General features: G+C 39.3%; 1 long non-coding RNA gene across 1 annotated transcript; it reads right to left on the bottom strand.

Moving 5' to 3' along the window:
• Nucleotides 1-502: 502 nt before the first annotated feature.
• Nucleotides 503-2,015, bottom strand: LOC140276967 (uncharacterized). The gene is made up of 3 exons (XR_011909061.1): nucleotides 1,940-2,015; nucleotides 1,618-1,690; nucleotides 503-567 (listed from the first exon to the last, which is right to left on the bottom strand). It is a non-coding gene; the product is annotated as an uncharacterized lncRNA (long non-coding RNA).
• Between the last annotated feature and the right edge of the window lie 14,756 nt (nucleotides 2,016-16,771).

Below are 16,771 nucleotides of genomic sequence, written 5' to 3' on the forward strand. Positions count from 1 at the left end.
ACATTAATTTTCAAAATTGCTACAAAAAGATGCATTTAGAGAAAATGCTTAAGAACTTCTGCTTTCCTAAGTTAGATTAAACCAGCCCCCACTTGATCTAACTTTAGTTCCAGTTCTTGTAAAAGATAAGAAATTGATTAACGCTTATTTTTACACTTAGTTATCTCCCCTAGTTTCTGTCACAGGAGACTGTGTTGGAGTCTCCTCTGTAAAACACAGAGAGGTGCACGGTGACGTGTGATCTACAGGCATGGTCATGGTTTCTGGCTCAAACATAGTCGTTTTGATCGTCTCCATCACCAGCATTGTCGGTCCGCCTGTGTTCACCGTGTCGGGTTCGGAGGTGAAGGTACTCCCATCTCCTGAGGTGAAGGTCGTCATTGCCGTGGTGGTCATGATCAGTTCGGGCCGCTTGGTCAGAACCTCAGTGGACTCGGAGGACTCGTTGGACTCGGAGGACTCGTTTTCTGAGGACTCTGATGAATCCTCAGCTATGTTGTTAATCCAACTCAGCAATCCATGTGTCTGATCCTTTTCAGCGATATCAGCATCTTGATGCTGGCGGATCTGTGGAGGGAAAGCCAAAGAGACAAACATTGGCACTCGAATCCTGTCAAGAAAGGGTGTCATTCTCTCTTTGTTCTTCCATTTTACATTTAAACTGGATGACTTTATCAGATTATTGCACTGTCAGTGAAAATGCAACCTATGAAAAGGCAGAAAATAATATTAGGGTCCAGGCTACTATGCTCTGAACCATTAGATTCATATAATGTCTCAACGGGAGCTCACCAATACAGCAGAAAACATATAATGGTGCTTGAAAATTTGAAAACCTCGTAGACTCCATATCTCTATATAAGTGTGACCTAAAACCTCTTTAGATTTTCAGTCAAGGTCTAGAAGTAAAAGATACAAAACAAGATGAATAAGTAGGGCAAAAGTGTGTGAATTTAAGAGATTAGCAATTAATTTGATGATGAAATTGCAGATAATTAATTTTTACTAACACAGATATGCAAAGATATGACTTTTTAAGGGTCACTAACATTGCAGTAGTATCTAAAAGTACCAAAAAATGTCCAAGGTAAAAAAAATAAGTAAAAATATGGGTTTTTGTCCCCAAAGTTGGACAGGAATTTCAAATGCTTACATATAGTTTCTTTTTAACAAGCTTATAAGTCATTCGATGGCACGTTTCCTGCAGTGAACCTCTTGTGAGAATAAATGACAGAACTTCTGCTAAGTTTAGGATGCTGCAAAAAACACTTTTCATGTCATCTTAATTATATTTGTCAATGTGTTTATTTAAGTTGTTTAGAAGTTAGGCTACATTACTCAGTAATTTTTAAAAAATCTGTTATAAAAGTTAACTTTTCATACTTTTCAGTGGCCGTAATACTACATTCAGTGGTCTTATTTAATGTAAGAGTTTGTTTACTTCGGCCTCTACACAAAAGCTTCAGCAGTTTCTTTTTCTTGACAAAGATAATCCCACCTCACATTTATCACGAGGATCATAACATTTACACTTTATACATTTTCCACGACAATAAAACAAAACTTTTGTCAAAGAAGGGAGATGACCAAAGCTTGCAGTGATTGTGGTGATCTTACTGGATTAGCAGACGTTGTTGAAAGAAGGACGATAAAGAGGGCGGTTTTCAGCAGCTCCATCTATGATTGTTTACTGTCTGTGAAGGAGGAAGACCACAAACACACAGCCACATTAATCGCCTCAAGAGAAGAGGTGTCCTTAGTGGGTGGGCACTACAATAACATTTACACCGAAGGGTTGATATAACTGTAATTTAGACATTAATTAGACATAAATTATACATGTAATTATACATAAATTACCCATTTAACATATGATGCTGTGTAGATATAAACTGAAACATGTAGTGTGTGTTAATTTAAAAAAAACATTGACACTTACCGGTTTGCCCGCTATCAAATCCGTTCTCTAGTTGTCTAAAAGTTGTGTAAAGTCAGTGGGATTCTCTGCAGCTGTGAGTTTCATGCAGGCTGCTGCTCATATATGCCGCCTGGGCATGGAGGCTGGTCTGGGGAGGGCTGTGATGGACAGGGGACCTGAGGCAATGATTGTGTAAGACTGGTTTTCCTGAGGCTGAAGTGGAGGGGAGGAGCCCAACGGGAGGTTTACCACACAATCCGGAACAAGCAGCGAGCTTATTTGGGCTTGTTATGATTTTTATTATGAAATGTATCCAGTTGATATTTTGATCATCAGAAACAAACTGTTCTATAACTATTGTTTAACGTTTTTTTTTTATTTAAAAAAAAAGTCCTTTAATAATGGGTCAATCATTGTAGACTGAGCAGTCAAGTGTCATATGCATGCATACATGCAAAAGAGAATTTGCTCAGAGTTGTTTTCTGTATTCGAGCTGTGTCAGTAATAATAGTAATTATATGCAAAGATTTATTAAAAAAAATAAAAAAAGTCCATCACATTGTCATTCTCTGCTCGTGTCAAGAACCCTTTGTGTCAGTTTTTGATGTGTGCAACTGGTAAAATAGTCAATATTATCTTTATTTACGGAAAGAATTTCCAGGATTTTTCAAAGTGTCATGTTTACCCAACTGGGAGGAGACCCCGGGAAAGACCCAGGACACGTTGGAGAGACTATGTCTCTCGGCTGGCCTGGGAACGCCTCGGGGTCCCCCCAGAAGAGATGGAGGAAGTGGCCGGGGACAGAGACGTCTGGGTTTCTCTGTTAAAGCTGCTGCCCCAGCAACCCGACCCTTGGATTAGCGGCAGATGATGGCTGGATGGATGTTTACCCATCCTGCTATCCTGCTATTTATGTTACCAGCTCGGTAAACTCTGCAGGTCCATTGGTATTGCTTGGGGGGGGGGGGGGGGGGGGGGGGTACCCTCCACATTAAAAACCAACACAATGGGCACCTGACAAACTATCAGTATGTGACGAGCTTCTAATGAGAATGCCCAAACATATCTCAATGAGACATTTGTTCTTGCTGGCCAAAACCTATTTACATAAATACCTATACATACTTTAAAGAAAACTTTAGCCTTTTATGATCATGAGACCAACTGGATATGAATTGTAAAAGTGGCATCCTACAAGGTAACTGTCATTTTGTAGAAAAAAAGTGAAGTTATTTGCAAAACCCAACTTGAAATTGGTAAAGTTTCTTCACAAGATGTTGCCTTGCATGACATGACGAAAGCGACTAGCTGAGAAACGACAACTGATGTCAAAAGTCTGGATGACGCAGAGGAGGAATGATATAACACCAAGACAGACGGCACGAGTGTTGAGTGGCCAGTGGAATGTTACAGTAGAGACAGAGTGGAGCCATACTTTGATCAGACGTGTGCGCAACACCAGCGTGTTACTTCATCACTCACTGAAAGTTCCCCCTCCTCTCTTCCTCTCTCTTCTCCTTGCGAAATTCCCACAAATACCTCAGCATGAATCATGAACAAGCTAAATCATAAGACTGTTTCCCTTCAGACGTTTAATGAGAATCAACCCAACAAACAAAGCAAAAATATATATGAGCTCATGCAGAGCCATTTGTAAATAAATGTTTTCATTTAGTGTTTTAACCCCTTTTGAACTCATGCTAGCATTTATATTTAGTAATGATACATATTCATACATGCATTTAATGATGACACACAAGGTTTTAATGGCTAAATTTTTTAAGATAAATCAAATTGCCTTAACCTCGAAATTAGTATATGCAGAAGATGCAAAAATCTTACTATTATCTTCACTCATAACAGTGCTCATTTTCAAATTTTATGTGGTATTGATTAGCCTTTACTAAGCAAAAAGGTAACAGAGACCTTATTCAATGGAAACGATAGGTTTTGCCACTTTTCGTCTATTATAACATACATATTACATTACATTTGGTCACTGTTTTCTTTAGTTTTTACTCACTGTATCGTTCTTTCTTTAGGATTAGGCGCTGAAAGCACTTGGTCAAGTTTAGGAATCAAAACTACCTGTTTAATAGAAAAAAATCATGGTCGTTTTAATGCAGCTTGTAGTACAGCGAAGATTCATTCTCACCTGGCACAAGAAGCTCAGTGCTGAGTGCATCTAATGGGAAAGCAGCTTGAGCTTAAACACAACTCTAGTGTCTGTTTCCATAACCATAACTTTCCATAACCTTGGCTGTCTTGGTTAGGCGTCAATAAGAATCAGAGATTTCACATGCAATCGTTTACTCCACTGCATGTTTCTGAAACCTCAGTATAGGCTGCAATACCTGCTTGGAATAACCATGGTACTGTTTATTGCAGAAGAACAGGTTTGAATTCCAACTGTATTTAATGAAAAAGTGTTAATACAGCTAGAGATCCCAGTGTGGTAAATTAACTCTTACTATTTGATATATTTTTTGTACAGACGAGGTGGTAATGGTCATAAAGATGCTCACTAGCTAATATCAACTTGCGGTTAATTGTGAATTAAACTCTTCTACATTTATAAAACTCTAAGTCTAAGTCTAATTATCTAAGTCTAATTATCGCAAACATGCAGCATGAGACACAACCACAGTTTCTGCTGTGCCCTTACACAGTTATTTTGTTCTGAGTCAGTTTTAAAAATATCACAGAAACGGCTACAGTTGTATTATTCAGCGGCATTTCAGGGAAAATCCTGTTATGGTTCAATGATTAGCATCACCCACACTGTCTGTGGTCATGTACAGGATGTGCTTAAAATTTGTTTTAGACGAGTACACAATTATCTGGAAGTCGAGCAACTCAAATAAAGGAAGTCACTGGTTCACAGTTATGTGTAAATATAGTCTCTGAAAATGGTGATATTTGTTTTTCCTATAAGAAGTTACACTCATCATATAGGGACAAATAAGGTAAAGTCACGATTAGATCACTTCCTGTTGAATGATTAAGGACAGGAGTGGATGTAAAGCAGCGTTCAGTGACCACCTGGACCTGGAGGTTGAGGTGAGGACAGTGTGGGGGCATTAGTTGTAATTTTGCATGAATCTCCAAAAGAAGTTTCCAAAACCCAGGAAATGATGTAGCAGTTTTCAGGTTTTACACATACACCGGATGGACTGGATTAAATTCAGTGTTGACAGAAATGTTCCTCCACTTCTCGTCTCCTATTGCTTAATCTTATTTTATCCATTAAAGTTTCAGTGTAATATTCACCAACAAGGACCACTCTCATCTGTGTGGTCCTTACTCTGATGTAAGTGTAAGATTAATGATTTAATGAGGAGTCAAAGTGGTAGGTAGAGTGCTGAAGTGAGGATACAGATGAATATGAAGTTCAATGACAGATTAATCTGGAACATCTTGTGATTGGTCTCTTAGAAGGCTTAGAGTTGAGGTTCTGAGTTGACTGTGGACCCCCCAGATCCAAATGATACCTGATAATGAGTAGAGCAGAGGTAGGAAAGAGTGGATTATTAGAAATGAAGAGGGGTGTGTAGGATGAATGAATGAGGGAGAAGTAGGGAGATGGATGAATGGGGAAAGAGGGTGGAGACGAAGGTTGGGTTTGAGATAATGACACGTCTGGTGCTGAGTGGGTCAACCAGGTATAGGAAGGATTGCCAGATGATTAGAAGAGAGGTTGGGATGTTGCTCTGCTCCTGTTAACCTCATCAAAAGGACAGTGTTTGAACAAATGCAATACAATGGCAACAATGGAATTAAGAACCGATGTGCTTTCATTACTTTATAACAAGCAAATGTTATCTTAAAAAAAAAGCCATGTTACTGGGGTAGGCCAGAGGGGTAAAATGACTCACCTGGCCCTGGAGTGGGTTTCTTTTTAACTAATTGCTTGAGGGAAGGAAGCCGTTGTCATTTCCAGGAACTGTGCTCAGCAAGTTATAATTTGTTTTAAATCCCCAAGGCTCAGTGGCTATGGTGATGACCTAGCTGTGGTTTAAAAAAAAACTAAAAAAAACTAAACATTTCATGTGCTTTTGTTACGGTCTGTATATTTAGCAGCTTTGAAGCTCACATATTATCAGTTGTACTATTTCTGCATGCTGAATTATCATTTACCATGCTTCAAAATCCCCTAGGAGTAAGTGATTAATGCATGTGTTTTGTTTGGTTTGTCTCTGTGTGACCCTGTGATGGACGAGCGACCAGCCCAGGGTGTACCCCGCCTCGAGCCCAATGGCAACTGGTATAAGCTTCTCCACAAACCTGAATTTGATTAAGTGAGTGGTGAATGGATGCTTCAAACGGACGCTTCAAAATCCAAACTTTTATGCCTCATGAGTGGCTAAAATAAGATCATGTGCTTTGGCACAGGATTTCTATTAATCTAACTGAATCCTACCGTGGATACTACCATAACTGTACTACATGTTGTGCCCAACATGGAGGACTGCAAGGTTCGGTGCTGCAGTGGTTTAGGTCCTACCTCACAGGAAGAACTTTCTCTGTGATGATTGGCGACCTCTCCTCCTAATCAGCTTGTTCAGTTTTCTGGCGTTCCACAGGGGTCCATTTTGGGCTTTGTTTTGGGTTTTGTTCTCACTATATCTCCAGCCATTAGGTTCAATAATTCTAAAGCACAACATCTCCTTTCATCTGTATGCAGATGATGTACAACTATCTGCCCATAGTGTCAAACTCTCCAGAGGTCATAGAGTCCATTCACAAATGCCTGAGTGACATTAAACTCTGGCTATCACAAAATGTTCTCTCCCTAAATGAAAACAAGACAGAATGTATTTTGTTTGGCTCATCAAACCCGCCTAGTACTACACGTGGTCTTGGTCCACTGGCACCCTACTGTAAAAATGTTGTTTAAAATCTGGGAGTGAAATTTGACTCCAGTCTTAAATTTGACCTACAACTTAACACAGTAGTGAAGGCAAGCTTCTTTCAGCTTCACCTCCTTGCAAAAGTTAAGCCGTTTCTGAGCTGCTGTGACCTGGAAACAGCTACCCAATGCCTTTATTAGCTCAAGGTTATATTACTGCAATACACTGTACATTGGACTTAGCCAAACATCTGTCCACCGCTTACAGCTGGTACAAAATGCTGCTGCCAGGCTCCTAACTAACACCTGTAAAAATGACCACATCAGACCTGTACTTTACTTTAATTTAGGATCCAGTTTAAAACTTTATTTGTTTTCAACGCAGTTAATGGCCTTGCACCCCCCTACATAAGTGAAACCCTGAGGCTTCACCAATCTGGCAGAGCTCTCCGCTCTGCTGGTCAACATCGAGGTTCTCCGGTCCAGGTGTAAGCAGTGGGGTGACCGATCTTTCGCAGTGGCAGTTCTCTGATTTATGTACCACCACTGACAAAATACCTCAGTTCAAAGCCAAATTAAAAACATACTTATTTAAACTGGCTTTTCACTGAAGCTGTGGCTCACCTTTTTGTTGTCGTCTTGTGTTATATGTAACCTATTTTAAATCTATTTCTGGAATTGTGAAGCACTTTGGTCAATCTCTGGTTGTTGTAAGGTGCTATATAAATAAATGTTGATTGCTTGATTGGTAACCATGGCTATGCAGTCACTTAAAATGACCCGCTGCTTCATGCATGGGCTTTTAAATCACAGCTGAAGAACATTTCACTGCAGTTTCTGATCCATTAAACTAACCTTCTCTCATATATTGCATTGCTGTTTTAGATTGTAAAGTTAAACATAGTTAAAATAAAAATGTGAAAACCTTAAAAAAAGATCTAACAAGTTCATCTTCAAATAAGTCAAATAAGTTCAAGTAAGTCCCTCTGATCCCCTCTGTTCACCAGGTACATTTAGACCTGAAATGAACCCAGTAAACTTTTCTGTCAGAACTTGCAGATAAAAAACAACACTGAGGGAAGAGCATGTAGATGGAATGTTTTAATTAAGTCTAATTTGTGGTCGAACTGTGTTTTCAACAGTTTATGCTTTTGACAACTTTTAATATTCTAAAACTCTTTTCAAAAGCTGAAGAGCAACCGCAACAAAAAAGGTATTTAATTACTGAGAAAAGCTGTAATTATGAACGAAATGGAGTAGCATAATTTCTGTGGTGATAACAAGGATGTTATGAGTATCATGTAAAAACAACTCCTTAGAAAAAAAGATAACATCTCTGTGGGATCATTAAAGAAATTTAAATGAAAATTCTAAACCATGCAGCTGATTTAACAAAGTTGTATGTGAATGTACCCGTTTCAATCTGCAAGTTCGTCTTTCCACTTAAACACAAAGGTTGCTACAGTGAATATTGTTTTTAGTGTCACACAGAGACGAGGTTTTTGCAGGATGAGGAGTAGATAGAACCGCCAGGTTGTCAAGTCATATTTAAGCTTTCTTACTTGCCAGTTTCATGTGAAAACCAACACAGGTTGTCAGTCATGGTCACTAGCTGGACCTCTCTCCATCTGTGGCAGTATTCACAAAACCTTTTATATTACCGCTAGGAGTGTTCCTAAAACATTTTACGTAGGAATCTTTCCTTAAAAGTAATTCACAAAGCTGCGAAGACCTACTCGTACTAAGGATAAATCGCTATGAGTTAACTAAAAGTGATGCACCGTTGCTATGGATTACGTCGATTCTTGCATGTCTTTAGAAGCGCTCTGTACGGTGATTGGTTGTTAGGTCTCGGCAAAACTCTTCCGCAACATCCCACAAACGAGCCCACTAAAAAACAAACAAAAAAAAATCAAAAATCAAAATCAAAATCAATAAAAAGCGAGGAAATGGCCTAAGCTACAAATTAACTCCTATCAAAGAGTTATGGACAGTGCAGTTAGCAGAATACAATAATGACGTTATGCACATTAAAGACAGAGAGAACGCAAACAACACAAATGCAATTCCATTAAATCAACTAGGTAATTAACTTGCACCCTGCAAATGATCAATTATCCAATAAGCATATTTCCAGCATTTAAACCCTTTAAATATCAGCCGTTCAAGTTCAATCATGAAGGATCATGATGAGTGAAACAATATTGCTGCTGGCCCAGTTTGTGCTGGAGAGGAGAGGGATTATCAAGGGGAAATTTGGCTCTGGGTAAACACTATACAATAAATATGGATTCATATAAAATAAAAGGCGACAACGAGCCAATATGTTTTAACGCATAGGGCTAAGCGTAATCACTTACATGTTATACTTGAACTGCGCTCCCTGTTGTGGATTGAGCGGGTGTCAATAGCCACGTCTTGCAAGGATAGCCACTGTCACCCAGCAAGTGCATCCCACCGGTACATGGCGCCTCTCAAAAAGCTGCCTCAGACCGCTCTCCATTAAAATATGCGAATCATGGGTAGACCCAGGCCACTTTGCAACAACATCAAGAATGTTAAAATTTGCATAAAAAACAACCTGCATGGCGATGAAGTGGACTTTCTTTCGATTGTCCTCGTCCATTGATGGCGCAATAATTTTGATATGCGTCCCGTCAATGGCACCGACCACACTGGGCATGCCTGCAATTGCCATAAAGTTAGCTTTGATCCTGTGTAGTTGCTGATTATCCAAAGGAAACCGGATAAACTGTTGCATTATATGTGCTCTAGAGAGCGCGGTGATGGTTTGGTTTATGGCACGGCTGAGTGATGGTTGCGATATTACTTAATCGTCAGCATTGCAAAGTTGCATTTTTCCCTGTTGCTAAATATCGTAGTGTTTCCAAACATTTCGTCTCCAGACTGATCGGGTTATTTCTGCAAGTCTGAGACGTTATTCTGTCTCGCTGCGGCCATTTTCTCATTCTTTGTGAATAGGTCTTACTGAGTTAGGAGTCCTCTCGAGGACTTTTAAGCTCTCCCAGAGTTAGGTGCTACTTCTAGGCCCAAAATCCTTTTGGGAATTGCTCTTAATGAAAAAAATTAGGAGTCCTAAATTTGAGACTGACACGCCCATTATTTTTAGAGGTTTCTCCTACATTTGCCAATTAGGACCTACTTTTAGCCCAAGCAACAGATATGCAGGAGCCTGGCTCACTCTTGCAGTCCTTGTCAACTGAATGTTAACATCAGATGGAAATTATTCATACAGTATGTTGCTAACATTATTACAATCAACAGGACCTGGAAGATTTACGTTACAGGGCTCTCAAGTTTTGAATGCAGGCAAGAGTGCATCAGACGTAAAACCGATAAACGGGATCGTTAGGCAGGCAGATAAATGATTCCACGGAATCAAACTATTGGGAGCTGGCTGGGACTTAAAAACAGCTGAAAATTGCAGATAGCATTAACACTTGGTTAAGATATCATGAAAAATTGTTAAAGTAGATTTTTGCCGTAACGAAAGGACAGAAAGCCAAAAGACCATTTTATAAGATTACAAGAGAGTCCAGCTGTTTGGGAGCCAACTATAAAGATATAAGGGGCAGCTCAAGACTTTTGTACGGCACTCTAATTTCAACACATTATGTGGTATTACCATTAAATGTGTTGTTAAAGGAGTCAGATTGTGCTTGGTCAGAGGAGAGGGAGATTCTTATTTCTACTGATTGATATCATTAAGTATTATGAGTTAGAGATACCAATTTAAAAACTATTCTGTTGTCAACTTTACTGCTAAGCGTAGACATATACCCATTTCTGTACATGTATTTTGGTTTGTTATGTCAAATTGTCAAAGGAACACATCATTTGAGTTTAAAAACATGTAACTGGTGCTTACAAAAGAAAGATGTCGACAGGGGAGCAAACACTTCACACATAGTGTCACATATCAATGTCTTCACTGTGCCGCATGTTGTGAATTTCAAACCCTGGTGGTTACTGACATCTAGTGTTGGTAAGAAATACAGCATGTGCAACCTATCATATGTAATAACTAGTCAGTGTACAGAATCTCCACAAAGTTTCCACTCAAAATGCCAATGGATAGCAGAGTTATTGTTCAATCCAAATGATTTACATTTAACTATGTAGATTAAGATTACTTTGTCATGTAGTCACACAAAATTACTCCTCCGCCTTTAACCCATCCAGGTTGGCACCTGTTGAACACACACTCACAGGGTCACACACTCATGGAGACAGAAGCCATACACTGGAGCTGTGGGCAGCCAATCACAGCTCCCGGGGAGCACGGGGGTACGGTGGCCTTGCTCATGTCTGGCACATTTGCCACATTGGTGTAATCACATGAGCTGTGAGTAGGTATATATGTTGGCTTTGTTAATTGAGTTGAACTCAAACTACACCGATGGCATCAAAGTTTCTGTTCAGAAAGAATCCCCAAAGGTAATCTCTAGGGCTGCCTCTTTTTTTTTTTAGTGCATCCCCACTGACATGTGGTTAAGGAGGTTAGCACTTGATACGATGACAGCTACCACTGTAGGTGATGTACTGCTCCCACAGGTTGTTTAATGGCTTCTACACCCATGTTGTGTCTGTAAAGGCTCATAATTCTGAAGTTAAAACATGCTGAATCCAGAGGCACAGAGGCTTCAGTGTGCATCTTCGTCTCAGTGAGACTCCGAAAGTAAAACCTCCCCGTTTCTGTTTCTGTATTTATCAGACGCTTTTATCCAAAGCGACTTACAAATTAAGATATAACAAGCTATACAAAAAGCTAACAATAAGCTACATAGAAGGAACCCACGAGTCCGACTCTGTCAGAGGTGACAGAGTAGAGATAGAGTGCAGGCATAGAGGGAAGTACAGAAAGATAAAGTGCAAAGATAGAGGGGGTAGGTTCCTCTGAAATGTGTCCTTCAAACTGTGGTTTCCGTTCAGTTTAAACCGGTGGCTTTAAACCGAAGGCGTCCGACTCAAGTTCAAATTAACTGCTTAATAGCTGCATTGAAGGTTAGTTTACAAATGTGCTAAACTAAGGTGATGTTGATGCCCATCATCCTGGTTTATAGAGAGGCTGTAATCTTTCCAATATGTAACGTAGATAAATGACAAGTATGCTTAGTCTTAACACTGTCAGTTAATCGATTTAAAACCAAGATTTGTTTAGAGAATTAGCAGCAACCGTCTCAAATGGTGACCTGCAGCATGTGTGCCACCTTGGTTATTGTGTGTTAACGCTGCCTGTTGTCAGTCTGTGGTTTCAAACTGCTGCAAGCTTTCAGCAAATCAAGATTGTGGGAGGAAAAGGCCCTTTCCTGTTGTCTGACACCATTTCTATTTATTGAAGGCAGTGAATGAACTAAAGAAAACTATGATTCTTCACCATACTTCACACAGCAAAACATTTTCTCTGAGCACCTCTGATACTGCTGTTTATCCTATTATAATACCAGGAATAAAAAACATCTGCACACATCCATGGGCAAAAAAATGCACTCTTGAACTCATTCTGTCCGTTCATATGTTCACTAACACAGAGCTGCCATGCTGGTGATGTCAATATTTTGACCACTTTTATATCATGTCAGATTCCTGGATTCCAGGTGCTACTACTGTAGATAATGGCACAAACTGTCCCTGGGTGTGATTAGAAGGGAAACACGCACTGTTTTTTGGGCTCGATATTAAAAGTGCAGCATCAAAATCTTTGTAAATGATACAGGAGTGAAAGTTCACCCAAAGGTCAGACTTTGCAATGCTCAGAGAAACTACAAAAAAGCCAAGAGCTACATCTCAGACTCTACAGGCCTCAGTTAGCATGTTAAAGGTTAAAGTTCATGACAGCACAGTTAGAAAAAGACTGAACAAGGATGGCTTGTTCGGAAGGGCTGCAGGAGAAAGCCTCTTCTCTCTAAAAAGAACATGGCAGCACAGCTTAGGTTTGCAAAGCTGCATCTGAACAAAGCTCAAGACTTCTGGAACAATGTCCTTTGGACAGACCAGAGCAAAGTGGAGATGTTTGGTCCTAATGCACAGCAGCACGTTTGGAGGAAACCAAACACAGCATATCAGCACAAACACCTCATACCAGCTGTCAAGCACGGTGGTGGAGGGCTGATGATCTGGGCTGGTTCTGCAGCCACAGGACCTGGGCACCTTGCAGTCATTGAGTCCACCATGAACTCCTCTGGATCCCAAATACATACTTTTTTCTAATGACTGAAAGTATTTAGTATGATTTTTATTTATTTATTTTTTGACAAATTAGTTGAAGCAATGTAAAGGGAAGTTATCAACAGAACTCAAGTAGTTGTACATTTCTGCTACTACTCACATTTTGGGACTGTAGCCCAAACAAGGCACTTTCCTTTTAAATGGGCCGAGTGAAAGAAATTGGAAGAACAAGCACAAACTTCATGCCAAAAGGTACTAATGTACCATCTTCCATTCCTGAATATTAATCCATCTATCCAAAGACATGCAATCTGCCAACTGACCAACTGCCAAATTTTGCACCACATCAGTCCTGAACTAATGAGTCTTCCTTGCCTTTCAGACTGCAAGCTTCTCACAACCAAAGTAAAAACTTACTAAATCATAAGAGACTATATGAAACTGAAGGTGCCATTAACACAATAAGGGCTAATCTTAAAAAAAATAAATAAATAATTTACAGTTTGAGATAACAGACCTACATGTGTGTCATATAAATCACGGGATTACGTACGCGATTGAGCCCGGGACTATAGACGACAGCTTTGGGAGTAGGAAGTCAAAGAGAGAAGGGCTCGGCAGCCAAGAGGAGACAGACAGACTAATGTGTCATACCTTAGGTCCAAATCGAAATGAAAATTCTGCTCCAAATGAACGAAAACGATTTCAGGAACAAACTGGCAACTAAGCCATTTTGACGCGACTGATGGGTATTTTAGGACAGACAACAAATTGAGGGTGCAGTCGTGACACAGCAAACCTGTAAAAAAAGTCATGTTAGCCCACTAACCTTTGGGAGATCCAACCTGAAAGAGTGTGTCATACCTTAGATCCTAGATCCAAATCGAAATTCTGCTCCAAATGAATCGAAACCGATTTTAGGAACAAACTGGCAACTAAGCCATTTTGACGCGACATTTTGGGCAGAAAATTTTAAATGAGGTGCAGTCATCACACAGCAAACCTGTAAAAAAAGTCAACCTAGCCACTAACATTTGGGAGTACCTGTAAAAACAAGAAACAACCTGTCCAATCACATTTGGGAGATCCAGATCCAACCTGAAAACAATCCTAACCTTACAGAGTGTGGCATTCCTTAGATCCTAGATCCAAATCGAAATTCTGCTACAAATTAATCGATTTTACGGACAAACTGGCAACTAAGCCATTTTGAGCTATTTTTGGACAGACTAATTTTGATGGGGAGCAGCCGTCAAACAGGAAACCTGTAAAAAAAAGTCAAGACAGCCACTAACCTTTAGGAGAACCCAATGAAAAAGGTTTCCACCCTGAAAACAATCCCATTCGACACTAACTGCAAACTATTTTTGTCACCTCGTGACATCAAATTCAAATCAAGGCACAGAGAAACCGGCCATCAGAGAGGAGAAAGAGCGGCACGGCGGCCAACCAAAACCACAGAAAATGGCGCTTACTGGTCGTAGATCTTCAGACGTTCTGCCTGTGGAAGAAGGAAAAAGAAAGGTGTTAAGTTTTACAGAAGCAGTTTGTGGCTCAACTGAGTTCAGAGGTTCATTCAGACATAAGAGTTTTTAATCTTTTCATTGGTTTTGAAGCTCCATTTTGTTTAGAAGTGTAGTTTGCGACCATTAAAGCAAAACTAGCGCCAGACTTAAACATTGGCCTTTTTGTGAAGGTTTTATTTTACTCGTCATCATATTTAAAAAGTCCTAGGACTTTACAGCTTTCTCCATTGTGCTAACAGGTGACGTCACGGTCAGCAGAAGAAGCTATGATATATTTTTCACGTTTACAGCTGTAACATGAACGCATCCAGACTCTGTAGATTAAAGCAAAACTAGCGCCAGAATTAAACTTTGGGCTTTTTTTTAATGTACGGGAGTCAAACATTCCTTTTAAAAGCATAATTACGATGTAAGCGCCATTTGTGAGATCAAGTGTATACGTTTTTGGGGTGCAATTGCCTTTTTAATGGGACATTATCGGGCACTCTCAAGTGTTGCGTCAAACTCGCTACTTTTAAAACACTCGGAGGCTTGACACAACACCAAACTTACATTCTTGTGTGCAAGAAGTCTATTAAAATAAAGGTTTTAAACAACTCACTGTTGTCAATTTATAATGTGGAATGTACATTACAACGTAACCATGACAAAGTGCCACTATTTGTTATTGTTCAAAAAGATAAAGAAAAACCATCAAACACAATTACTCACTTTTCTTTAAACACTTTTATTTCACAAAAAAATCAATTACACACACGGAAAAACAATGATATCACATCATACAATATAGTCAAAAGCATCACAGCTGCAGCACTGCTCATCTAAACACACACACGAAAGCAGAGTGAAAACTACAATCATTTGGCCTCAAAGCAAAATCACAAAAGATTTCCAAACATAAAGTAATATTCAATCAAAAAGAAAATGAATAAACCATCACTCTTAGACTGGAACTAAAACTGTTCCTACTACTCTGTAGGCCACTGTGATGTAAATGAGATATAAAAGAAACTACTGGCTGATAGAAGCAATGTGTTTTTCCAGCATTTGCAGCTGGTGGGGATTTGGTGCTTTGAACATGAATATTTGATAGATACAATCTGAATTCTCCCATTTTTAAACATTAGTTCATGTTCACAACTGAGATTCATATGAAGATATACATATTTTCAATCATGATTCATATTTACTGTGCATGATCTGCACTTTAATATCAAACTGCATTTCTTATTTTTCCAAATTTTCCACTGTTGCTCTAAATTTTCTCTGCTAGGTCTACTTTGCAGCTTAAAGTTTTAAAGTTGTTATTAGAGGTCTAAACGAGCCCATCTTGCTCATGATACCAGAGACAGGACTCAGGACCCGAACAGTTTCTCATCCAAATCGGGTTCTCTTACGGTGGATGGATTTAACATTTAATGTAAAATCTGAGAGCATCAGAGAAGAGGTATTCATGACCATCTGTGTTAATCACTGTGGAATAAACATGCATATGTGTGTGTGTTGTGATGAGAAAGAGTCGGCCAGCACAGACGATAGAAAGCTGAAAGATATGTAACAACCTTATAATTGATAAAAAGGGCAAACAGCAGAAACTTTCTTGGATTCTTGGCATCTTTTGGGGTCCTGTCTCACTTTTTGGACCAGTGAAGACCTCTGATCGTGATATTTCTGATTCACATACTTATTTAACTTTGACTTTTCACACAAAGTAATGTACTTAGAAATGAGTCATGAGTATAAAGAGTCAAAGCCAAAATGTTTCTTTCCATCATGAATTATGCTACTTGAGCAAAGGTCAAAATAAGTGTACCATTTGTTTTGCATATTGCAATTTAGCACAATCATGCTGCATCTCACACCTCTAAAATTTGGCCCGAACTCCTCATTCACGTACTGTTAAACACATTCTGGTCACAATGGCTCTGTCAGCAGAACTCTCGTTCTTTGGAGATTGGACGTCGAGGGCCAAGAATCAAGGGTCATTGAAATTTCCCATAGTGCTGTCGTCATTCCTGCCCATTAGAGGACTGTATGATGCCCGTATGTAATGGAAAAAAGAAAGAAAGAAGTAATATAAGCGATTAAACTGAGTGGCAAAAAATGAAGAAATAGAAAGTAGACAAAATACACCAAACTGATTAAGAAAGCTCTACCATACAGATCTTTAAAGAGATAAGGGAAGCGCATAGTACATCTTAATTTTCTCACCTCTCAAAATACTGTTGACCTCTTAATTAGACATAAGATTGGTCAGTAATTATAGCTTTGTAAGTAGGAGGGATAAAT

This window comes from Leuresthes tenuis, unplaced genomic scaffold, assembly GCF_036924035.1.
Source record: "Leuresthes tenuis unplaced genomic scaffold, fLeuTen1.0.hap1 SCAF_19, whole genome shotgun sequence".
In the NCBI taxonomy this organism is placed as follows: domain Eukaryota; kingdom Metazoa; phylum Chordata; class Actinopteri; order Atheriniformes; family Atherinopsidae; genus Leuresthes; species Leuresthes tenuis.